General features: G+C 41.4%; 1 pseudogene; it reads left to right on the top strand.

Annotated features, from left to right (window-relative positions):
- Positions 1-506: 506 nt before the first annotated feature.
- Positions 507-1,155, top strand: LOC114217300 (vesicle transport protein SEC20 pseudogene; annotated as a pseudogene).
- The last annotated feature ends 24,450 nt before the right edge of the window (positions 1,156-25,605 follow it).

Raw genomic sequence — 25,605 nt, 5'->3', positions numbered from 1 at the left:
TCAGAGGAAAATAACAAACAACCATACAGAAAAATGCACAATGTGACACATACAACTATTAACTATTTGAAGGCAGGAGCCATTTCATTGACTTTTCTGTTCATTGGGGAATATAGCACAGTGCTACACAGATGGGTGATTTTTTTTTTTAATTTTTAAAAGATTTTTATTTATTTATTTGAGAGAGAGAGAGTGAGCAAGTGAGAGAGAGAGAGAGAGAGAGAACATGAGCAGGGAGGGGGCAAAGGGAGAGGGAGAAGCAGGCTCCCCACTGAGCAGGGACCCCGATGTGGGACTTGACCCCAGGACCCTGAAATCGTGACCTGAGCTGAAAGCAGATGCTTAACCAACTGAGCCACCCAGGCGCCCCTATTTTAATAGGGAGGAAATAAACACTTGGTCACTGAGAGCAATCATAGTACTAATAAGATAACAAAACCTTTTAAAGAAAGACATGAATGCAAGTTAAAAAAGAGGAAAAAAGAAATGAGAGCCGGCGTCCTCAACATGGCGGCTCCCCAAGATGTCCACGTCCATATCTGTAACCAAGAGATTGTCAAATTCGACCTGGAGGTGAAGGCGCTTATCCAGGATATTCGAGATTGTTCAGGACCATTAAGTGCACTTACTGAACTGAATACTAAAGTGAAAGGGAAGTTTCAGCAGTTGCGGCACAGAATACAGGAGCTTGAGCAGTCAGCGAAAGAGCAAGAGAAAGAGTCGGAGAAGCAAGTCCTGCTCCAGGAAGTGGAGAATCACAAAAAGCAGATGCTCAGCAATCAGACCTCATGGAGGAAGGCTAATCTCACTTGCAAAATTGCTGTCGACAATCTAGAGAAAGCAGAACTTCTCCAGGGAGGAGACCTCTTAAGGCAAAGGAAAACCACCAAAGAGAGCCTGGCCCAGACGTCCAGTGCCATCACGGAGAGCCTCATGGGAATCAGCAGGATGATGTCCCAGCAGGTCCAGCAGAGCGAGGAAGCCATGCAGACTCTAGCCAATTCTTCCCGGACTATCCTGGATGCAAATGAAGAGTTTAAGTCCATGTCAGGGACCATCCAGTTGGGACGGAAGCTTATCACAAAATATAATCGCCGAGAGCTGACAAAAAAAAAAAAAAGAAATGAGAGATTGAGGGTGGTGGAAGGTGGATGACTAATGGAAAATGTCTGGCTCCCGATCAGATTCATTTTGCCTCTCTCAGATGCTTATTCACCAATAGCGTGATATCCAGCATCTTGAAGTTGGGTAGCCGGTGGCACAAATATGATTTTGAGAAAAGGAGGGTGGGGTGTCCTGGATCAAAGTGTCAAGTGTGGTCATTTCTTGTATTACTTTCAGAAAGACTCAGACGATTAGATACCAACTGTGGGAAGTGTTTAAGAATCAGAAAGATAGTTTGGAATCACAGAGGAAGAAATAATAGATTACCTGGATAAACATATGTTGCCTATTAAGGTTAATATATGGGGGGCACTCATGTTGGATCATCATGACCTGCAGTGCCCTCTCCATGGAAGTATTAGTGAGGTAAACAAGCAGTTGAAATTCTCTAGTGGGAGCCATGATAGATTTAGCTGAGCAGTCTTATTTGAACTTTAATGTTTTGCTATAGTTTTCTGGATAATTTACCCTACAGGGGAGGCCAGAAATTTCCTGACCATAAGCTTTTCCTAACTGACACCAAAGGAAACCTGGGGATCCCAGATCCATCAGAGTGAGGTGACAATGATTTGATGGTGGCCATATTGGTTGGCCACACACATTCCATGAGTCAGCCTCCCTCTCGCTGCTAAATTTGTTCGTCTCTGTGTAGCTTGTGGTTTGGGCTGAGGATAGCAGTTTCTGGGATCAAAGCTGACTCCCTGGGATAAAACACCCTCTGAAAATTAATCAGCCTAATTTTTGAGGAGGTTCTGGCTACATTTAGAAAAGGGCACAAGACTGGAAGTTTCTAGCCGTGGCTTATCCAGAAAAAATAAACGATCAGAAAGAGTGGGGCCACATTGAGTGACGTTCTATCCTGCCATCTTCCCAGACTAGATTTCTAGTACACTTGTTGCCATCCTGTAATGGCTTCCTTCCTTGACTTTCTGCACCATTCACCTTGCTAGTCCCCCTTCTTGAATTGCCAACCATTGTGGGAGAAAAGATTTTTAGCTCCTGTGATTGAATTTACTTCAACTACTTCCCCATCACCCTTTTTCTTGGGTACCCAGCAATGTCATCGCTCTCTCCTTATAGTTTCCTTCTACCGAATCCTTCTCTTCTCTAGGAGACCCAGCTTCAACCCACACACGTGCACATATACATACTCTAAGTATATACCCATTCACTCTACCAAATAACACTATAAGGCACCGGAGCACTTTCCCTTTATGTTCATCTTTCTATTTCAAATTCTTTCCACGTATTTGCCCTCTAGGTCTTTTACCTACGTTCCTGAAGACTAACATTACCTTTCCATGCCTAGCTGTGCCTGTGTGTTTGTGAGCCTGCCCTGTTTGCATTCTCCTGGATTCACTCCTTGCTTCTGCCTCTTCCCTCCTGTCTTCTCATCCAGTCACTTATTCAATTTGCCAAACAGAACTTCCATCCTGTGCTAAGCACTGAGGACACCAAAACGGATAAACAGTGGTCTCTGCCTTTGAGGAGACACATAAACAAAAATTTAATATAATGGGATCAGAGCTGTTTTAATGGTGCTGCAGGGGGAAAAAAAAGAAGGTCCATGCTTCATAATTGTCTGAGAAAACTTAGGGCTAGCCATTTGCACAGGGCATGACATATGTGCTTAACATATGCTACATATTTTATTTTCCAAGATAGATTGGCACATGATCTTCAGTTGCTCCTTTTCTATTGACTCCTTTCTCTTGCTCTGATCTCCACTAGCCTAAAAAAAAAGAAAAGGCCTTTCCTACACTGCTATCTTTCTTTCCCTTATCATCAGACTTCTTAAGAGGGTCTCCCCTGGCTAATTTTTCTTCTTTGCTATCCGTTTATTCTAAAAATATTTGTGATCCTGATTGAAATAGGAATCATTCCAGATATGTACATATGTTTACATACACACAATGAAATTCATTTTATAGACAAAATCTTTGAGACTGTCTATATTTGTGTGTATGTGTGTACAATTTTAGAGATATTTGGTGAGGACAGTGGTCTGGTATTCTGGGGCTTTTCCGGACCTGCTTTGTAGAAGTACTTTAATCAAACTTTGTTCTTTTAGGATAACTTTTAGGGATGTTAAACTCTCCAGACTCGCCATTAATCAGAGTCTATCCTTTGGGGAATGATCAAAGTTTATATCCTAATTTCCAAAACTGTTCTAGAAATTAGATCTCCCTCCATGAGCCAGAGAGTCGAGTAACATTTGCTGAGGAGCCATGTGGCCAGGTAAGTATAATGAGCCTGGAAATAATCTTCCATATCACATTCATCAAAAGAGATAGGTAGTGTGTCTGCTTTTATTTAAAGACTTTTAAGTAAGGTTCCATTCTTGATATTTTCTGTTGCCTAATTCACAATCTTTCTTGGAACAAATGCATATAGTGTCACTGGGGATGTGCAGCCCTGTAGATAGAGCATGATTCTGGAAGTTTGTTTATTTTTAAACTTAATACTTAGTGGTCACGGTGAATGTCTGAATTATAGTCACCACCGGCACACTTCAATGCAACTAGGAAATACTTTGAAACGGAGAAAGTACTATTAGAAAATGATTTTTATTAGGGATACCTGGTTGTATTATACCATTCTACAGCTTATTCCCACATCCTTCCCTATATTTTTTCTGTTTATTCATGTTTCTAATTTTGCCTTATTTCTGAATCCAACATATTACTGTTCCACTCTTCCAAATTATTTAAGTAATAAAGTTCGTGGGTTACTAAATGGTTGTCCATATTCTAAAGTTCTTAGTGTCGGGCCCCTGGGTGGCTCAGATGGTTAAGCGTCTGCCTTTGGCTCAGGTCATGATCCCAGGGTCCTGGGATGGAGTCCCGCATCGGGCTCCCTGCTCTGCGGGGAGCCTGCTTCTCCCTCTCCCGCTCCCTCTGCCTCTCCCTCTCCCACTCCCTCTGCCTCTGCCTCTCTCTCTCTCTCTCTCTGACTCTCATGAATAAATAAATAAAACATTTAAAAAAAAAGTTCTTAGTGTCAGTTGATTAGATAATGAACAAGTGAATGGGATCATAATGTCTGATCTTTCTATTTCTTACTGTCCAACTTATCATAAAACACTAATCTTGAAGCCATTTTTTAAATTGCGTTATTAGATAGTGAAACATTACTAAAGGTTTATTTCTTAAATGAATGGTGTCCATAGTAATTTTGGAGGTATAATATAATAATTTCTGAAAGGGAATTTAACACTTCCATGTAGAGCATTTCATTCTAAATATTCAAGTTCTGTGTTAAACACAAAAAATGTTTAATTACCATTGTCATTTTCAGAGTGAAATCAAGTAAATAAAATTCAGCAAGCATTTTTCCCAAGAAGCTTAGAAAATGTTACAGATTCAAATGCTTTGGCTTTTCCTGTAAGGAAGAGAGTGGTCTCTGTTTTTCAGGTCAAAAACTGAGAGGGAGAGAAACAATCTTGCCCAGTGTTTCAAGGTGTGTCAGTAGCAAATCCACAAGAAGGCAAAGCCCTAACTCTGCAAAAGAGTAAAACTCGTTATGCAACATTCTTCTCCTCTGAGAGCTCCCCCACTTCAGATCATGGGATCCTTCACTTGAATTTAGTTTCACTTCAACCTAACCGTCAAATTTAGGAGTTCCAAATTCCACACTCCCTCAGGTCTTGCTCTCTACCCACCAATCCAATAATTTTTTTTTTAATGGTTTAATTAGGGCCCCTGGGTGGCTCAGTTGGTTGAGTGACTGCCTTCGGCTCAGGTCATGATCCTGAAGTCCTGGGATCGAGTCCACATCGGGCTCCCTGCTGAGCAGGGAGTCTGCTTCTCCCTCTGACCCTCCCCCCTCTCCTGTGCTCTCTCTCTCTCTCTCATATTCTCTCTCTCAAATAAATAAATAAAATCTTAAAAAAAAATGGTTTAGTTATTTTATTTTATTTTAGAGAAAGAGAGCATGTGAGTGGGGGGAAGGGAGGAGCAGAGGGAGAAGGAAAGAGTCCTCAAGCAGAGTCCCCACTGAGTGCGGAGCCTGATGCAGGGCTCAATCCCAGGATCCTGAGATCATGACCTGAGCCAAAATCAGGAGTCAGAGGTTTAACCGACTGAGCCACCCAGGTGCCCCATCAATCCAATAATTTTTAACCAGTGATAATAATTTCCTCTTTTAACACCCCTCCTAACTGCCTCCAGCCTCCAGCAGTGTGGGATTATCCAGGATTTGGAGCCAGAGGATCCGAGGTTGAGTCTCTGAGCTCTTGACCAGTTCAGACCTCGGTTTCCTCATGTGTATCATGGGGATAATAATATTGACCCCACAGAAATGTTGTAAGGATTAAACGTATGTGAAAACAATTTCACAAATGCTATTAATCATTAATAACTAATATCCATTTTATTGAGAGCCTTGAATGATTCACACAATGCAAAGAAATTTAGATTCAGTTGTTAGTAAATGGAGAGGCTATTTTGGGATGTCTATGAAGTTTCCTACCTTTCTATGCAGAAGCAAACCTATACATTAAAAGGCTATCAATCTCACCCCCACCCATGAAAATGGCTACTATCAAAAACAACATAACAAACGTTGAAGAGGATGTGGAGAAAGTGGAAACCCTGGGGTGCCTGGGTGGCTCAGTCAGTTAAGCATCAGGCTTCAACTCAGGTCATGATCCCAGGGTCCTGGATTGAGCCCCTCATCGGGCTCCCTGTGGGGGAGTATGTGACATAATGTTTTCACATACATTTTGTGAAACGTATTGTTTTCGCATATGTTTAATCCTTACAACATTTCTGTGAGGTCAATATTATTATCCCCATGTTACACATGAGGAAATGCTCCCTCTCCCTCTGCTGCTCCCTATGCTTATGCTCTCTCTGTCAAATAAATAAATAAATAAAATCTTAAAAAAAAAGAAACTGGAAACCTTGTGCAGTGTTGGTGGGAATGTAAAATGGTACAACTTTTGTGGAAAATAGTAGTTTCCTCAAAAAATTAAAAATAGACATATAATTTGATCCAGCAACACCACTCTTGGGTATATACCCAAAAGGCTTGTAAGCAGAGACTTGAAGAGATGTTTGCACAAACATCCATGTTCATAGCAGCATTCTTCTTCTTCTTTTTAAAAAGATTTTATTTATTTATTTGAGAGAGAGAGAAAGAGAGCACGAGAGGGGGGAGGGTCAGAGGGAGAAGCAGACTCCCCGCTGAGAGACTCCATCCCAGGACCCTGGGATCATGACCTGAGCCAAAGGTAGATGCTTAACCAACTGAGCCACCCAGGTGTCCCCACAGCAGCATTCCTCTTAATAGGCAGAAGGTGAAAGCAATCCAAGTGTCCGTGGATGGGTGAATGGATAAACAAAATGTGGTGTACATGCACAATGGATTAGTATTCAATCTTAAAAAGCAAGGAAATTCTGACACATGCTACAACATGGATGAGCCTTGAAGACTTTATGCTCAGTGAAATAAGACAGTCACAAAAGGACAAATACTATGTGATTCACTTATATGAGTTACCTAGATACTCAATTCATAGAGACAAAAAGTAGAATGGAGGGGTGAGCACTGAGAACTGTTGCTTCTTGTGGCGCTCAGGGCCCGGGGGAATGGAAAATGATAGTTATACTGTTAATGGGGACAGACTTTCAGGTTTACAAGATGAAAAGTTTTGTGGGTGGATGGTGGTGATGATGGTTGCACAACAGTGTGAATGTACTTAATGCCACTGAAATGTACACTTAAAAATAACTAAAATGTGGGGCGCCTGGGTGGCTCAGTTGGTTAAGCATCTGCCTTTGATTCAGGTCAGGATTCCAGGGTCCTGGGATCAAGCCCCACGTTGGGCTACTTGCCCAGCCTGCTTTCTCCCTCTCTCTCTGCCCCTCCCCCTGCTTGTGTTCTCCCCCCCCCACTCTATCACACTTTCTCTCTGTTAAATAAATTAATTAAAAAAAATAAAATGGTAAATGTTATATTATATGTATTTTGCCAGAATTTGTTTTAAAAGGCAGTCAACCAATTTGGCACATCAAATTCCCCCATTTCTTATCTGAACAATTGTCTGTAAACAAAGTATCTAAAAAAGAAAACTGAGGCACCTGGGTGGCTCAGTCCCTTAAGCATCTGCCTTCGGCTCAGGTCCTGATGTCAGGGTTCTGGGATGGAGCCCCACATTGGGCTCCCTGTTCCACGGGAAACCTGCTTCTCCCTCTCCTACTCCCCCTGCTGTGTTCCCTCTCTGCCAAAATAAATAAATAAAGTCTTTAAAAAAATTATTATTTTAGGCAAGTTTTTAAAATAAGAAAGTCTGCAATGTATCCCCTACTCTATAAAACTCAACTGTGTATAAACGAACTTCTTACTACCTGAGGCCACCACTTAATACACAGTACTGCCTTGGGTTAGTTGCTCAGCCTCTCTCAGCCTTACTTCACTCTTCTGTAAAATGGAAATGCCAATTTCTTTCCAGTCCAGTCAGGGTCTTGTGAGGATTATAGTAAATGATATATGCAAAGAGCCTTTTGGGCATATGGCAGAGTCAGTTCTCGATATGTTACCTTGTATGTATAAATTCCTTGAAACGAGAATTAATGATAGATACCATCAGGGTTACAATCAACAAAGAGGGCCCCAGATATATATGGAAGGAAGGATGGTGATCTCATTCTTTTTCTTGAAGGTAATGGGAACTCTGTGGCTTTGTAGCATCAAATGTACATTTAGGCATCGATTTCTTTTTGGCACCACAAAGAAGCATAGTTCTTAGTGCTCACCCCTCCAGTTAAGCAGCTCATCCACAGTCTGCACCAATGGGGAGACCCACCCTCAGCAAGGGCTAGAATGATTTGCTCTAATTTGCTCTGCCTGAAAGATGTCCCTGCATATGTTTTTAAGCATCAAACCCTGTACCCTCAGAGGTATAAAAACCACGTATTTGGTGGACTTCGGCGGGGGGAAACATGTCTTGCATCTGTAAACATTTGAAAATGTATTTCCAAAGGTGGATCTTGTCCTTTCTTTTTATTTCTTTATGTTTTTTAACATTTGTTTTCCTGGTTTTCCTCCTTTTCAGAGCTATCTTGTATAGAATCTACTGCTCCCATTACACTAATTAGCAATGTAAATATTTTAACAAACTCTGTGGGATTACTTTACCTTAGCTTTAAGCAAATGTATAATTTAACACCAGCAGGACAACTTGCATCGCCCCATCATTTGATGCTTCCCAGCCTTGAATTCATACCATGATAGAGAATTTTACAGTTTTGGAATCAGAGATGAGTTCTTCATGTAAAAGATAAGGCTATGCCTTCATTTCAGCTTCAGGAACTTTCAGAAGAGAATGAGCATTGGAATTTTTATTGGTGTTGCTTAAATCAAAGAGAACAAAACATACACATCCTGAACCCTTGGCCTGTTAATTATAATCATAGCGAAGGCTAATTATATTGCTAATCCGGAAAAGTTCACCCTGAACCCTGTTTGCCTAAAAACTCTAGTTCACAGTTGTTAAATGACACTTATGTAGTCCTCCTGTGCCCTTCCCATTGTGTTGAAGGAGGCTCATTTTGGAGTGGGATATGCAAAATTTATTTTTTCTGTTGACTTTTCCAACCCTCCTCTTTTTCTTCTCTTTCTGCTCTGGTGCTGACTGCCCCCAAAGTGCAGTGTTTTTGAAAGTCTCTGCCAAAGAAGGAAGTTTCAGCAATAATGAACTAACACATAAACATGGACAAAATACCATTGTTTCCTAAGAATGGTTGCTTCCGTTTGTTCTGTGATTCACCTGTACTTGCCCATATGATTCCTCACTAGAATGGGTGGATCTGGCTTCAGCTCTGGGGCTGTTCTTCTGGGGCTCCTTTCAGTTTGGATGAGATCAGTCAAAGGAAATGTGATGCAGGTGAGCAGCAGTACTCTGTCCTCCTCTGCGAGAACTCGAGCGAGGTTCTCTCTTGAGGGACAGAACCAGACCCCTGGGCAGGTTAGCCCTGAGATGGAGCCAGGCAATTGCTATGTGTGTCTTTTTTTTTTTTTTTTTTTAAGATTTTATTTATTTGACAGAGAGAGAGTGAGATAGCGAGAAAGGGAACACAAGCAGGGGTAGTGGGAGAGGGAGAAGCAGACTTCCTGCGGAGCAGGGAGCCCGATGTGGGGCTCAATCCCAGGACCCTGCGATCATGACCTGAGCTGAAGGCAGACGCTTAACATTGAGCCACCCAGGCGCACCTACGTTTGTCTTTTTATTTCAGTACATTCGATCACCTACCTGAAAGGAAGATAGGATTCATTTACACAATTCAGGGTCCTCATTCAATAAAGGAATATGATTAACATAAAATAGTAAGTTTTTGGAAGCCATGGTCACCTCTTTATTTAGATTTCTGCAGAAGACTTAATACTGGGCAGGAAAGAAGTAGGAAACATTCAATTCGTAAGGGGTACTTCTGGAGGGAAAAATCTGTGTTAGCCTTGACTTTGGCTACCTTGGTTTGAAGAAACACATAGTTTTAGTATCAGGGTTTTCCTGGAAAAAAAAAAAAACGACAAAAAACAACTAAAAGCAGTAGTTACCATTTAATGAGTCAACAAAGTACCGGAACTTACGTATTATCTTTTTAGTCCTTAACATCTCTGAACTTGAGTATACGTTTCTCTGTGAAGGTGTTAATAATAGTTATTTTGCTATACAAAAGAGACAAATAAGGTTCAGAGAAATTAAAGAATTGTACAAAATTCATGCAGCTAGTACTAGAGTGAATCTCAATGATAATAAAGGCCACTTTCTTTCTATGAGATTATACAGACGACTCTCCATGAAATTATCCGAGTTTCTTGATTCAAATAGCTGGCATATTGGAATATGAAGAAAAGAGTTTTGTAATAGGAGCCCTGAAATCCTTCTGTGAGTGGAAGATGCTAATTATAATACTGATGTAATAATTAGAGCTAATATATGTTAATTGTGTATTATATGCCTATAGTTCCTATAGTGATAACTTCATTTAATCCTCAAAATAGCTCTATGATGTAGGTAATATTCTTATTTTTCACCATTTTCTAGATGAGTAAATTGAGGCACAGAAACTTTAAATAATGTACAAATTGCAAATACATATTGTTCATTGTTCATAGCCAAGAGGTCAACTGATAATAAATTAATTAAATGTGTATGATGAACTCTAATTTTTTTACTGCTAAGCTAGAATAAGAGTTGAGATTTTTGTGGGAAAAATAAACCAAAGTAAGTGAAATAAACTCTATTGAAATGTAATGGTCTGGAAAGGTCTAGATAACTAAAACATGCTGGGTATTGTAGAATACCATACCAAGAGTATTTTGGGGGGCGCCTGGGTGACACAGTTGGTTAAGCGCCCGAGTCTTGGTTTTGGCTCAGATCATGACCTCAGAGTCATGAGATTGGGCTCCGTGCTCAGCACAGAGTCTGCTTAAGTTTCTCTCTCCCTCTGCCCCTTCCCCCACTCTCTCTATCTCTCTCTCAAATAAAATAAACCCTTTAAAAAAAAGAATAGAGAGTATTTTTGAAGCACTCTCATAAATTGGCAGTACTTTTATGACTCTAGGATATTTTCATTCTCTTTACTCTCTTGTACTTACTGCCTGGCATGTTTAACCCCAAGGATTTTCTACACTTGTAACATCCTGAATATTTGTTTGCCTGCTTTTGCCTGAATATGTTCAGGATCTCCCAGAGGTTATCTCTAATATTACAATGTCAATAGGAGATACTAACACACATGCCTTTTGACCTGAAAATTCCTCACATCCCACTATCTGATCATACAAAAAGACTGAATGCTTTGTTAGTTCCATAATTTTTAAAGTCAGGCATAAGATTTCTAAAATCCCTGGTAACTGAGTGGAAAACAGGAACTTGATTCTATGTTTTTAGGTCATTTCCTTCCAAAATTGATTCTACTTGGATCCTCCATCCATCTCTACCACATTGCGGCATGTGTATCTACCCGGGAGCATCCAAATAACCACTCTACGGGATTACTGGACTCACTGTTAAGTTTCCTGAGTGGTGACAATTTGCATGATGCTGCTAAATTAGGAATATTCAACCCAAATATCTGTCAGCAGATGAGCAGATAAAGAAGATGTATATATACAATGGAATGTTATTCAACCATGAGAAGGAAGGAAATCCTGCCATTTGTGACAACTTGGATGAATCTTGAGGGCATCATGTTAAGTGTCAGACAAAGAATGACAAATACTCTATGATATCCCTCATAAGTAGAAAATAAAAAAGCTAAATTCCTAGAAATAGAGAGTAAAATGATGGTTGCCAGGGGCTACAGGGTGGGGAAATGGGGAGATGTTGGTCAAAGGGTACACACTTCCAGTTGTAAGATGAATACGTTCTGGGGATATAATGTATAGCATGGGGATGATAGCTAATAATTAATACTGTATTATATACATAAAAGTTGCTAAGATTGTAAATCTTAAATATTTGGCGCAAGCCAAGCTACTCATGCTGTTTGACAAAGTTCAAGTATGGGGGATAATCCTGAAAATCAGGAGACTCCACAGCTGGCTCCTGCTACTTCCTTTCATTTTATTTGCGGCAATCTTTATAATCATGGGATTTTTTCTAGGGTTTCATGATAAAATGATTTATAAATTTAGTTATGCCTATGCAAGCAATCATAACGAAACTGATTCCAGGAAGGCTGACAATGGGCCAAGAAGTAAAATTACCCAATGTCCTCCAATCCGTAATTCATCTAACATGAGCAACGTGGAGTTCTTTTGATAAGCTTCGTTTAAGGGAGCTGTTGGATCCAGGCCCAGTAAAAATTCCTATTGATGAGATCCCACAGGCACCTCAGAAGCACCAGGGTTCTAAGAGAAGAGCATCTCATGTCGTTCCCATAGTAAGGGACCTCCCTATGCTGCATACAAAATAGGAGGCCACCTCTGCTATGCCCCTCGAGGCAAGCCCTGGAGTAGGATTAACTTCCTTACCCCTACTCCTCCCGTTCCTTATACTGGAGTTGATGGTGAGGACATGAATAAATGGTACAAGATTAAGGGAAAAAGGGTGCGGGCATCATCTGACAGCCTCTGGGAAAGGATTAAGAGGAGTAATCCTCCGTGGTGTCTATGGAGCAAGGACAAGAGACAAAAACATATAGAAATGGAATAAGTACTTTGATAAGATAGGGTGCACACACTGTAAGCTGCCTTTGGAGAAAGAATAAACTGTAGATAACCTTTATAGGTCACACTTTGTCTCGCCCGGTCACGCTCTGTTTTTTAAATCCGAAATGATTGCGATAAAACGTAAAAAATAAAATCACATGTTATGAAAGAATGGAAAAACAAGGAAACATTCTAATGAATAAAAAAAGTCCCTCCGAGGCTATCGAGGGAGATGCTTACAACCTGATCCTGTGTCTGTGCCTCCTCACTCGCCGACATCGTCCTTTCCTTCGAGGAACCCTTTCCTGCTGGAGCTGGACTCTGGCAAATATTCTCACCACAAAAATGAAATGGACAAGCTAGAAGTATTAGCTATTGCTATGGTGGTAATCATTTTGCAATATATAAATGTATGAAATCAATACGTGGACTCCTTAAAACTTACACAGTGTATATGTCAATTATATCTCAATAGAGCTGGAAAAAGAAGAGTTTGGATACTAATGTCAATTGTTTTGCACAATCTCAGACTCACTGTGGGTTAGCTCCCAGCTCTTAGTTCCTTCTTCCTGTGTCGCCTCCTCGATGTCAAGGGCTCATCACCTTTTAAATTACTAAACACTTGGGATACTTTGGGGCAGAAAGTAAACTCAGAGTGGCCTCATCCCCAGTGATATGAGTGAAGAGTGATTAAACAAGACACCCTAGAGATCTGGGTGCTTCAATAGAGACAACCCTGCCCCACAAGAGGACACTTCTCCATGGGGTAGAAAAAGCTTCTATGTTTCATGGGCTCCAGCCACCATGTTAATTCTTGGATCCTCATTCCCATAGGGCCTGAATGCCACCTTCTCAGTTGGCCCTGCCCCTCCCCACGCTACTTTTGACAGCCTCTATGCCCAACCTTTTTATCCCCTTTCCCTGCTCTATTCTTTTCATATTTGTTACCATCAGAAGTGAAATATATTTGACTTATTTAGTCTTTACAACTAGAACGCAAGCTCCATTCAAGCAGGGATTTTGACCATGTCTTGGATTGTTATATCCCCTACACTGAGAACACACCTGGCATACAGGAAGCTTTTGATCCATATTTTTTTTTAAGATTTTTTATTTATTTATTTGAGAGAGAGAGAGAGAATGAGAGAGAGCATGAGAGGGAAGAGGGTCAGAGGAAGAAGCAGACTCCCCGCTGAGCAGGGAGCCCGATGCGGGACTCGATCCCGGGACTCCAGGATCATGACCCGAGCCGAAGGCAGTCGCTTAACCAACTGAGCCACCCAGGCGCCCTTGATCCATATTTTTTAATGAAATTAAAAATTATTTTCTTAATTCTCTTTCTATACATGTATCCTTTACAACTAGGATTGTCAAATCCAAAACATTGACATAAGGAGATCTAAGGGTCTCCGTTTTCTGTAGGAACTCTGTTGGGGTCCACAACTATAAGCTTAAAAATAAAGATCATAATTTGTATCTCTTTGTATACCATGGGTACCTGCCCAAGTGAGTTCCCAGTAGCCCCAAACCCACCCTAAGATTAATCAGGCAGTGAGTGCAATGTTCTGGCAAGAATGTGGGCCAAAAGAAAGAAAGTCAGCGCTCTTCCCTTGGGGTGTGCTACCTACTTGATGTGTGCCCTCAGGCAAGTGAATTAACCCCCAGTGTCCTACTCTATAAAACAGGGGGTTGAAGTATATGATGTTGAAATTTCCCTTAAATTCCCTCCTACCCTGACCCTCTATCTTCCAACCCAAAATGCTCCATAAGGAAAAATGCACAATTATAAACAGTCTGTGATAATCCAGAGAGAGCTTAAAAAACAAACAGAAACAAAAAACAAAACCAAGAAATCTCTCAACACACTTCAAATTTTTAAAAAGCTATGTTAGCTATAAATATTCTGAAGGAAAGATATTAAATACCTTCCTCTACTTTCTAAGAAGTAAACCCTACTTCAAACCCTCAATGCTTGTCCTTTTTCCCCACCAAGTGTTGGTCGCACAACTGACTGCGCCACCCAAGCACCCCTAAATGAAACTGTTTTTAAACTATGGTTTAAATTCTGATTAAGAATCCAAACCAAACATTTCATTTTGATAATGATTATTTGATATTATCTTGCCAACTGATGAGCGTCGGTGGAAGTATCTGATACTAAATGAATGTAGGTCAAGGTAAAAAAAAATGATCACCAACAAAAATCATCATTCACCAAACAAGACATGTTCTTCCTTTCTATTCACTGTTTTACTGCCTGACGCATAAGGAGCAAGAGGGAAAGAAAGCCTATGCAATGCGTGCTATTTGAAGCAGCTTGCATACACTCTACAGCAGTGAACATTTCAACTAAATTACATAGTGATATTACACAGTTCCTCCCTCCCACACAACCTAATGCAAAGCAATGGCAAAAGTTCAAAATTCATAAAGAAAAATCAAGTCGGTGACCCCAATGACGTCTTAAAATGTGGAATTTTTTTTAAAGATTTTATTTATTTATTTGAGAGAGAAAGAATGAGAGAGAGAGAGAGAGAGAGAGAGCGCACATGAGAGGGGGGAGGGTCAGAGGGAGAAGCAGACTCCCTGCTGAGCAGGGAGCCCGATGTGGGACTTGATCCCACAGCGAGAGAGGGAACACAAGCAGGCGGAGTGGGAGAGGGAGAAGCAGGCTTCCCGCGGAGCAGGGAGCCTGATGCTGGGCTTGATCCCAGGACCCTGGGATCATGACCTGAGCCGAAGGCAGACGCTTAACCATCTGAGCCACCCAGGTGCCCAAAATGTGGAATATTTTACAGACACATATAAGTCAAACCTTGGACTCTGCCTGAATAGATGAAGTAAAAATGATAGTTTTGATATGCTTGCACTAGCGTAATTGCGTAATGCATATGTAAATGTTTACAGGTCCTTAGCGCTGAGAAACTGATAGCAAGGAGGCAACCAGCCAAAGGGCCCAAAGCTAAGATTAAGAAAACACCTGGACCAACTTTTTGAACCAGTTTTGAATCCAGGCAAGTTAGATGATTTACATAAGGTTAGTGGGGAAAGGATGTGTTAGTCTCAACTATCTGAGTATCGTTTCTGATATTAGTAGTCCTCCACTTAGTTACAGAGTGTCAGCTCATATAGAGAGTGAGTAAATGCTGCGAATGTTTTACAGGTATATATGGCAAAGACTGGTTTCAAAGTCAATGCCTAGAACAGCTCTAGCCTATAGAAACACTGAGTAAATATTTATGGAGTGATGAATCAAGAATGAAGGGATGAAATTCTTAAAAAAAAAAAAAAAGCCTACCATACCCGTCATACTGATTCTGGTAGAGGCTAAGCACCTGCCTTCGGCTCAGGTCATGATCCCAGGGTCCTGGGATCAAGCCCAGCATCAGGCTCCCTGCTCCGCGGGAAGCCTGCTTCTCCCTCTCCCACTCCCCCTGCTTGTGTTCCCTCTCTCGCTGTGTCTCTCTCTGTCAAATAAATAAATAAAACCTTTAAAAAAAAAAAAGAACAATCAAGTGTATCACAACTGAGATTTTAACAGTTCAGTAAGTAGAGAGGAGAGTGGGTGCTCAGTTTGAATGGAGCTAGAGAAAGGTGCCAAGGAAGACTCACCCGGCCAAAGCCTTGCCCATCACTGGGAAGCCGTAAATGGTGTTTAGACAATTTGAAGCATCATGACTTCATCCTTGATCCCTCTGTGAAAATCAAACTCTATTTTGAACATTTACAGAGGTAGCAGCCTTTGGAATTTCTTATCTCGAAGTGATGAAACTTTAATAAGATTGTGACCTTTGAGAAGTCATTATTGAGTGCCTGCTTCAGTTTCCTTGTCGATAAATATAGACACCTACCTTACAGGACTTTCCATGAGACAGGAATATTGGGCACATAAAAGGAGATAATGCACTTGGAGAAAGCTTGCACATTTAAAAGAGAGACCCAGGGGCGCCTGGGTGGCTCAGTCGGTTAAGCGGCTGCCTTCGGCTCGGGTCTTGATCCCAGGGTCCTGGGATCGAGCCCCGCACCGGGCTCCCTGCTCGGCGGGAAGCCTGCTTCTCCCTCTCCCTCTGCCTGCCTCTCTGCCTACTTGTTCTCTCTCTGTATCTCTCTGCCAAATAAATAAAAATAAAATCTTTAAAAAAAAATAAAAGAGAAACCTGGTAGTAAGACCTACAGACTAGTTACTATATTTTCTTGCCTGGGAGGATCACCACACAGATGTGCTATCAATGCAAGGAAACTTCTTACCAAGGGTTTAAGGAATACCTTTAATAATTTAACTTATTATAAAGTTGAGAGCACAAGGCAGAGGCAAAAATCAGGAGAAAGGTGGAACGCACTAGGAGGGTGACGTCTAAATTAAGGCAATACCAGCGGAATAGAGATAAGGATACATTTGAGAACAAATGTAATTGGACTGGGGTTCATGTGCAGATCTGGCAGGGTGGAGCTTCTGAGGTTCAGAAAGCAGGACTGGGGGCTGCTCCTTCCCTTGCTTGCCCTCTAGATCTCTGCACGTGTTGGGCTGGGCTCACTCACAAGGTGCTGTGAGCTTCCCAGGTGGGGTCGGCTCCTGGCAAGTCCACTGAATTGTCTGCTTTCTCTGAGCCTCTCTGCCTGACACTGGATGGGTGGCTTAAAACTAGGATGGGAGGTAAGAGGCCTGGGCTTACTCTTCAATTCTGTTTGAACGGTAATAAAGATGACATTGTACTCTGAGCCTCAGCTCTTTGTGGCTCATTTCTGATTTGTTAGAAATAATTCAGAATACGAGTGCGATTTACTCCCGTCAACCTCTGATGGGGAGGATGTGAGCGTCTCCTAGATAAAAGGGAAAAAAAATAACAGTAGAAAAAAAATACTGTGAGAAGGCAGAGAACTAACCCAGTGAAGAGCTTAAGAGCAGAAAAAAGCGACACAGAAGACAAAAGAAAAGCAAACCCCACCCTTTCTGGAGCGACACACAGATATGGATCTACTCTAAAAGAGAGAGACTTTGAACACTCTCAAAAAGCTGTCTCTTATGCCTAATAATCATTTACACTTCAAACTCAATATGTAAAATTTAGAATTCATCGTTTCCCTCCCAAATCCCACTTTCTGCTGTTTTCGGTTTGGTTTCTGGGACCGCAGTTCTTTGTTTCATGGGACCACAGTTCTCTACCTAGTTCACGCAACTACAATACGTTACATCTATCTGAGGTGTCTTTGAGGCCAGACTTCATACTTCGTCTTATTTCCACCCCAAATCTACCTGATCCCTCCTACAGATTTTACTGGACTTTTCACGGAGAGGCAGAGGGTGGTTCCTTTCCCTCATGCTCCAGCAAAACATTATCAAATGGTTCCCGGGCCTCTCATTCTTTGCCCAGAATCTTTTCCTAAACTTTTCAGTTCTAATCAGCAGAACAAAGCCCTCAGATGGCTGAACCCAAATTTCCTGGAAGACAGTTCTGCAACCATTTGTTATAAATCAAGCACACTCCTTGGTGGGGGCAGGGAGGATAGTGTGTGTGTCCAAGTACACCTATCAAGCGATTCCTCCGTCAAAAATAGATATCTTGCGGGGGACAGGAGGAAGGGGGGAGTCTACTGATGACAAAAATAAGATTCCTTTCTGTGTCATGACAGCCAAGGCAACATTTCAGTGATTCTCAACTCCTTTGCCTCTCTTCCACATTCAGTTACCAAATCTGGCCGTCAGAAATCCTTGGGAGCCCCCAAAGTCACCTCTTTCTTTCTCCACTGTTAGACTGTGGTATTCACTACCAAATATTCTTTTTTTAAAAAATATTTTATTTATTTGTTTGACAGAGAGAGAGAGAGAGAGAGCGCACAAGCAGGGGGAGTGGCAGAGGGAGAGAGAGAGGAGGGCTCCCCACAGAGCAGGGAGCCCCTTGCAGGACTTGATCCCAGAACCCTGGGATCATGACCTGAGCCAAAGGCAGATGCTTAACCAACTGAGCCACCCAGGCACCCCCAAATATTCTTTAATAACTCCCATGGTCAAATACATCTCCTTGGCTGGGCATGCGGGCCTTTTTGCCAAACTCACCCATTTTACAGCTTTATTTCCAATGCCTCTTCAGGCATATTAAAGCATTGTGTTTTCCTCCAGGTCTGTCTTTCTGCACGGGCTGCTCCGTCTGTCCGATGTGACCTTCTTTCTCCTACCAAGTGAGCTCCTACACTGCCTTATGCCTCAAACCAAACAACTCCTCTAAGAAGCCTTCCCTGACTGCGACCTTCTTCTCCTGGCCTTTATTCAACTTCTCAATCCAGACCCACATAGAATTAAGGTAACACTTCATGTGGCTACAGCTTCCTGCCCTCCCTCTCAATAGAGCATTTGTCATCTCTTTATTCTTTATCTGTTAAAGTCCTGGAGCTTTTCTTAACAATTTCATTGCACTTTTTAAGATATATTAAAGATATAAACCCTATTTTATCTGCTGCATTTATTTCTTCCAGAGTATTGTTCCCTTTTTTGTATCTGCTGTTTTTTGTTTGTTTTGGTTGATATTTTCAAGGGGAATACTAAATTATTTGGTTAATTTTGCCAGTTGTTTTCCTATATGATTGCTTTTAAGCATAAAATATTTTTCCATCCAGATATTTTATAGATATTAATTTTATTTTTTCTAGACTTCTGGTTTGATTTTCTAAATCAAAATTTTTAATCCTTATCGTATTTCTCTTGTGCATGGTTTGACACACTGATCTAATTATATATTTGCCTAAAAGCTAGCCAGTAGTCCTAAAATCATTTATTGAATAAAATTTTTCTCCTACATGGCTTTTTATGGCTTCACATCATATGTTAAGTTCTTGTATCTATTGGCAAACCATAAAGGAAAATAATTGGTAAATTTAACCCAAATCTATTTGGAACTATTTAATCAGTTTCTTTTGAAAAGCAAAACTAACAGAATGAGAAAGTAAAAATCCACCTGGCTATTTATCAGACTGGGACAGCCAGCTGCAAGATGAACAGGAAACCATATTTCTTCCAAGGGCACATTGCAGTTCTAAAGTGTCACTACAGACATCTTCTTTGAGTAACTACTACTTTCTTACTCATTGGAAAATCGTGTTCTCTAAAATCCTAGACGATCAGAAATTTTAATTTTTGAAATTATATCAGTAAGAATGAAACATCCCACTCTTGCTCAGAGGTCTAACTCACTTTGATACAGACAAATGGCCTTGATTTTACAACTCAGGAGCAGAGCTTCACATGAGGTGTTTCTGAATATGACATTCCAAGTTTATCCAAGGAAGCAAACCCTAGGTTCATTTTGCAGTCCAACCCTCATGTTGGCCCCTTTACTCCCAGCCCTGCTGGGCTTTGAGTTTATCAAAACTCTGCCTCATGGTGGACAGTTGCCATTGCTGCAATGAGTCGGTAAACTTGACAGTGAGACCACAGGTTTTGTCCTTGATGGTCTTAGGCTGATTGGATTGTACATACTATTCTATTCTTGTGTTGTGCCATACTCTTAATTATTATAGTTTACGAATATGTTTTTATTTCATTGTTATCGAAAGGTTCTCAAACTTTTTGGTCTTAGACCCTCTTTTACACTCTTAAAAATCATTTGAGGACACCAAAGCGCTTTTGTTTGTGTGTTATGTCTCCTGATATTTACCATATTAGAAATTTGAGAAATTTAAAAATATATTTACTTAAAAATTAATTTAAAAACACTAGTAAATTCATTGCATGTTAGTATAGACAACATTTTTTAATGAACAATAACTACAGTTTTCCAAAACAAAAGAAATTTAGTGGAAGAGATGGCATTCCTTTACATTCTTGCAAATTTGTTTCATGCTTGGCATGATAGAAGGTATATCTGCTTCAGCATCCAGCCTCTTGGTATAACACATAGGATGTAGCCAACTTGACTGTATACTTGTGAAAGAATGGATACTGAAAAAGGAGTGGAAAAAAAAAAGTCTTAATACTATCATGAAAGCAATTTTGATTTTGTGAACCCCTTGAATGACCTCAGATGCCCCAAGACCACAGTCTGAAAACCACTGGCCTTAGCTTTTCTAGTTTATGTAATTTCTCAGATGAATTCTAGAATATTTTTGTCTCTTAATTTAGGAGCTAATAATTGTGTATTTAAAATTTTGTTTTCTCACTTAAGGATATCCTCTGTCTCCCTAGTTAATAAAATATTTTTTAAATACTTTCTCAATAGTCCTGCATTTTTCTTCTTAGATCTACATTTCTCATTTTTTTTTATCATTCCTAGTTATTTCATATTCTTTGTTGCTATTGTAAATGGCATCCATTTTCCCATTGTATTTTAATTGGTTATTGTTGGCCTATTTTATTTTGTGTGTAGCCAGTTGGTTACTTCTTTTTTTTTTTTAAGATTTTATTTATTTATTTGAGAGAGAGAGAGAGAGAATGAGAGATAGAGAGCACGGGAGGGAAGAGGGTCAGAGGGAGAAGCAGACTCCCTGCCGAGCAGGGAGCCCGATGTGGGACTCGATCCCGGGGCCTCCAGGATCATGACCTGAGCCGAAGGCAGTCGCTTAACCAACTGAGCCACCCAGGTGCCCGGTTACTGCTTTTTATTATGTTAAATAATATATTTGATATGCTGGTTTTTAAAGAAGTAACTTAAAATTTTGAGTCTGTTTACATGTTAGTATTGATACGATATTCTCAATATACTGAGATATCCTCAGATACCAGATGTATCTGAGGCATAATATGATATTCTGAGAAAAATTCATTGTTCAATTTCTAGAGTTCAAAGATCTTTCTGAGGAAGGATCTTGAATATGCTGAATGCCTTTTTGGCATCTATTCAAATGATCATGTTTTTGTTAAGGCAGATGCATTGATTAGGACTAGATGACCTCTGTTCTCTTCTAGAATTCTTCTCACTTAGATAACATCATGAATGTCAGACCCATTTAGATTATTAACGGAATCAAAGGACATCTTGACTGTGGTTCCCACCTGTTGAAGGGGCGGGTGGTGGGAGGAAGTCTTAACTGTGTGCCAATGTCCCTTGAAGCTGTTCAGGGGAATGTGGTCAGCATAGACCCATTCAGGGAGCTCAGAACCGTCAGGACAGGGAGGACAGACCTGGCGCCGCACGGGACCCACTAGAGGACTGGTAATTAACAGGAGTCTTCCTAGGGGGGCGCCTGGGTGGCGCAGATGGTTAAGCGTCTGCCTTCAGCCCAGGTCATGATCCCAGGGTCCTGGGATCAAGTCCCGCATCGGGCTCCCTGCTCTTTGGGAGCCTGCCTCTCCCTCCGCCTCTCTCTCTCTGTCTCTGTCTCTCATGAATAAATAAATAAAATCTTTAAAAAAAACAAAAACAAAACAAAACAAAAAAACAGGAGTCTTCCTGAAGCAGAGTTTCCAGCTTTCATTTAGCCTGAGCCCCAGGTTCCTTAAATCGCCAAAGTGAATTGGTACCTGTGGGTGACTTCATTAGTCACTTTCCTTTCGCAGGTCTAAAACCGATGCTTATTTTCAGCCGGGGGCTTGAGCCCCATAGATTGGGGAAGTTCTTGGGGGGCGCGGGGGGAGAAAGGCACCGCGCATTAAAATTAGGTGAATTTGCTCCAGGACCCTGGGCATGTCCGGGAGGTTCCGGGGATCTGGGGGGCGCCCCAGGGTGGGCGCTGCATCCCCCTTGCCCCGCGTCCCCGGCACCAGGCCAGGGAGGCGCGGGCCTGGTCCCGGAAAGACCCTAGCAGCCCCCGCCGCCAGCCCACCGCCCAGCGAGGTTCCGAGGCGCGGGTGGCGCGCCATCTCTCTCGGCGCGGGGCTGGGTGCGGCGGGGGCGCGGCGGGGAGGAAGCACGTTCCCGAGCCCCGGGAGGGGAGTAAGGAGGCGCCCGCTTCCCGCCCAGGTAGGGTCAGGGCCGGGCGGGTGTGGCGAGGAGCCCGGGGAGGGGGCGGGGCCTGCGGGCCCTGGTGGCGGTGCCGCTTCCCCGCCCCGGGGTGGAGGGCGCGCCCCGGGCCGGCCCGGAGACCTGGAGGGGGAGCGTGAAGAACGTGCGGGGAGAACCGGAGGGGAGGACGCACCTCGCCCCGGCGGTCCGCGGAGGGACTTGTGGCGCCGCGCCGCGTTGGTCCCCGGGAGCTCTTGCTCGGGGATGATTTCTCTAGGAGCAGGTCGGTGGGCCTGGGGTCCCTGCAACTCCATATTCCTCTGGAAAGTTTCCTAAGGAGAGAGAAAAGTGCAGACAAGAGCACTGTGATCCTTGTTGAGAAATAGGGGAATCCTACCAGAAACGATGTCATTGAAACTTGCTAACAGCCCCGTTCTGTTTTCCAGGAGTTTCTTCTATTTGCACCTTGCTAACATTTTACTAAGAGAAATTTAAAACAAAAGCATTTTAAATGGTCATTTAATAGTACTAGGATGGTAATTGGACGTAAGCCTTGAAATAGCCCTTGTAACGGCACTAAAATTAAGAAGAAAAAACATTTTTTGAAAATCCGAAGACTTTGGGTTTCGTTGTTTCTCCAGTTTTCGTGGTGATTGTAGGTGCTTAAGTAAAGCCTTAAGTTTTTTTTTTATAATTCACATTGATCCAGGAACTTTAGATTTGTTTTATGCTGGTAAAGGAGATGAGGTGCTTTATGCTCCGTGTTGTATAAAAATGCTAAAACGGAGGAAAAAATTATAGTCCTTCCATACTACCTAAATGTTTATAAATTCAGCTTCTGATTACTTTCCCCAGATCCTGGATGCTTATCCCTGTAACACCATGACTTTGTTGTGTGTCACAGGCCCAGGATCACAGCTGCAGCCTGGACACTTTGTCTTGTATCTGAGCATTATGCTTTACTCTTCAGACTTTTTTAAAGGTAGGTGATCAAATTGACAACTTTTCTGCATTTGCTGGAGCCTAAGTTCCAAGTTTTGACAAATAAATGAGGGTCCGTGTTATTCATGCCATCTTGATTTTTATGACATTATAAAAGATAATTGTTTTCAAATTGGAGAATTTAGAGATGTATAAGATTTCAACGATAACTTTTATTTATGAATGTACTGATGTGATGTCTAGCGTGTGTGAAAAATTACTCTCATTTGTCTTAGTCCTTTTTTATTATTATTGGTGGGGCAAAAAAGTGCAAAGTGAAAGGTTCAACTTGATGGTCTTATAATACCAGCCTGGTATATCTATTTGCAGAGATTGTGGTCACATCACAAAAGGGGATGGTATTGTTTTGCCTTCCTCTTCCATCTTCCTTTTACGACCCAATTTTCTTGTGCACATGTTTGAAAAAAACTTTATCTGCCAAATCCAAAATATTTGAAGGTCCATTAGTTGCTACTAATAGTTTGGTGAACAAACAAATATTTGTAAGTGAAAATCTACTTTAGAGTATATGAATGTAGATTATATAAAGTTGTGATTTTAAAATGTTTTATCGTTTTAATGATTTCTGCAATGTCAGTACTCTAAACTTTTCATTTCCAACTTTTTTTTTTAAACAATGATCTCTTCATTAGTCTTTCCCCTGGATCCATAATTTGAAAAATTGTATCTAACAAACAAACTCCCTTTCCTTCGTAATAGGAAACAAACTCAGTTATCCATTAGAGGGTAAATAGAAGATTTCCATTAGACTTTCAAAATAATTCACAGAAAACTCTTTACCATTTTGGGGACCACAGAGAGTCACGACCCTCAAGTTGGGGAGCATTACTCTTCTGAACTGAAATCATCTATCATTGAACAACAACCTTCTACCATGTCCTTTGACCTCGTCTTTTTCTTGACTCTACCATTCACCAGCATTATGACCTTAAAAACTCTCCCTAATCCCAGTCTCTTTTCTGAAAATGCGGGTTACAGTAATGCCTTTCTGGAATGTTTCTTATGAGTCTTAAATGACACAATGCATATAAAACTATAAGTACAGTAGGCACCTGGCATATGGCAGTCAGTCAGAAAAATGCTAGCCACTGTTAGTGTCCATTTTTCCTGAGCTCTGAGGATAATCACACCATGTGGTCAGGTTTATGTCTATTGTCTATTTCTTGACAAAGAACACAAATCCCATGTAGAAGTCATAAGGTGATAGCATAAAAGCTGAATTTGGTCTTTGGATATGTTGATTTGGGTGAGCTCATCACTTTAAAATAATTGAATTATTTACCAATATTTTAGAATTAGTACATTTTGCATTTTGCATAAATTCCCAGAGTCCTAGCTTTTCCTTTTTTTTTAAAAAAGATTTTATTTATTTATTTGAGAGAGACTGAGAGATAGAGAGCACGAGACGGAAGAGGGTCAGAGGGAGAAGCAGACTCCCCGCTGAGCAGGGAGCCCGATGTGGGACTCGATCCCGGGACTCCAGGATCATGACCTGAGCCGAAGGCAGTCGCTTAACCAACTGAGCCACCCAGGCGCCCAGTCCTAGCTTTTCCTGAGAAACAGGAGGGCCAGGCAAGGGGGAGCTTGCAACCGTTAGCAGCTGAAGCCAGCATATGGTTGCCCACTTTGGATGGAGTGCGTACACTCTCCAGTTTCCACAGGGTCTCCACTCCCTGCTCGTACTTTCTCCCACCTGCCTCACTCATGTATTTCACCTCCCTTGCCCTGCAGACATTTCAGGTTGTGATTTCTGACTCGGAAAATATACCTTACTAATTTGAATGGGTAATTGTGTGGCCAAAACCATAACCCAACTTTTATCCTTTAAAAAGGAGTACAGTAATCCTGTATTACAATTTATGAAGCATTTCCTTATTTGATACTTAAATCAACTCAGAATTAGTTCAGACATGCATTATCATTGCATTTTATAACTGTGGACATTGAAGCTTATGGGTTTGTACTAAAGCTTGAAATAGTGTTCCGATGACTTAAAGTTGTTTTGGGTTCTCACTAATGCCACTTTTTATTTTATTTTATTTTAGATTTTATTTATTTATTTATCAGAGAGAGAGCACAAGCAGGTGGAGTGGCAGAGGCAGAGGGAGAAGCAGGCTCCCCACTGACCAGGGATCCCAATGTGAGACTTGATCCCAATGTGGGACTCGATCCCAGGACCCTGGGATCATGACCTGAGCTGAAGGCAGAAGCTTAACCAACTGAACTACCCAGGCGCCCCACTAATGCCACTTTTTAACTATGGAGAAATTTGTTAGGAAATGATAGCCTTTCTTTTGGTTTCAGCACTTATTTTAAGCAAGTACTTTTATTTCCATAATTACAAACTGAGAAAATGAGTGGTAGAAAGAACACATGTATGGAAGTACATCAGTAGTCCTTGTTTGCC

Source organism: Eumetopias jubatus, unplaced genomic scaffold (genome assembly GCF_037043125.1).
Source record: "Eumetopias jubatus isolate StellerSeaLion01/CBP00866 unplaced genomic scaffold, mEumJub1_p1.0 scaffold_8, whole genome shotgun sequence".
In the NCBI taxonomy this organism is placed as follows: Eukaryota; Metazoa; Chordata; class Mammalia; order Carnivora; family Otariidae; genus Eumetopias; species Eumetopias jubatus.
The sequence above is the reverse complement of the archived record's forward strand: the minus strand, read 5'-3'. Positions and strand labels throughout refer to the sequence as shown.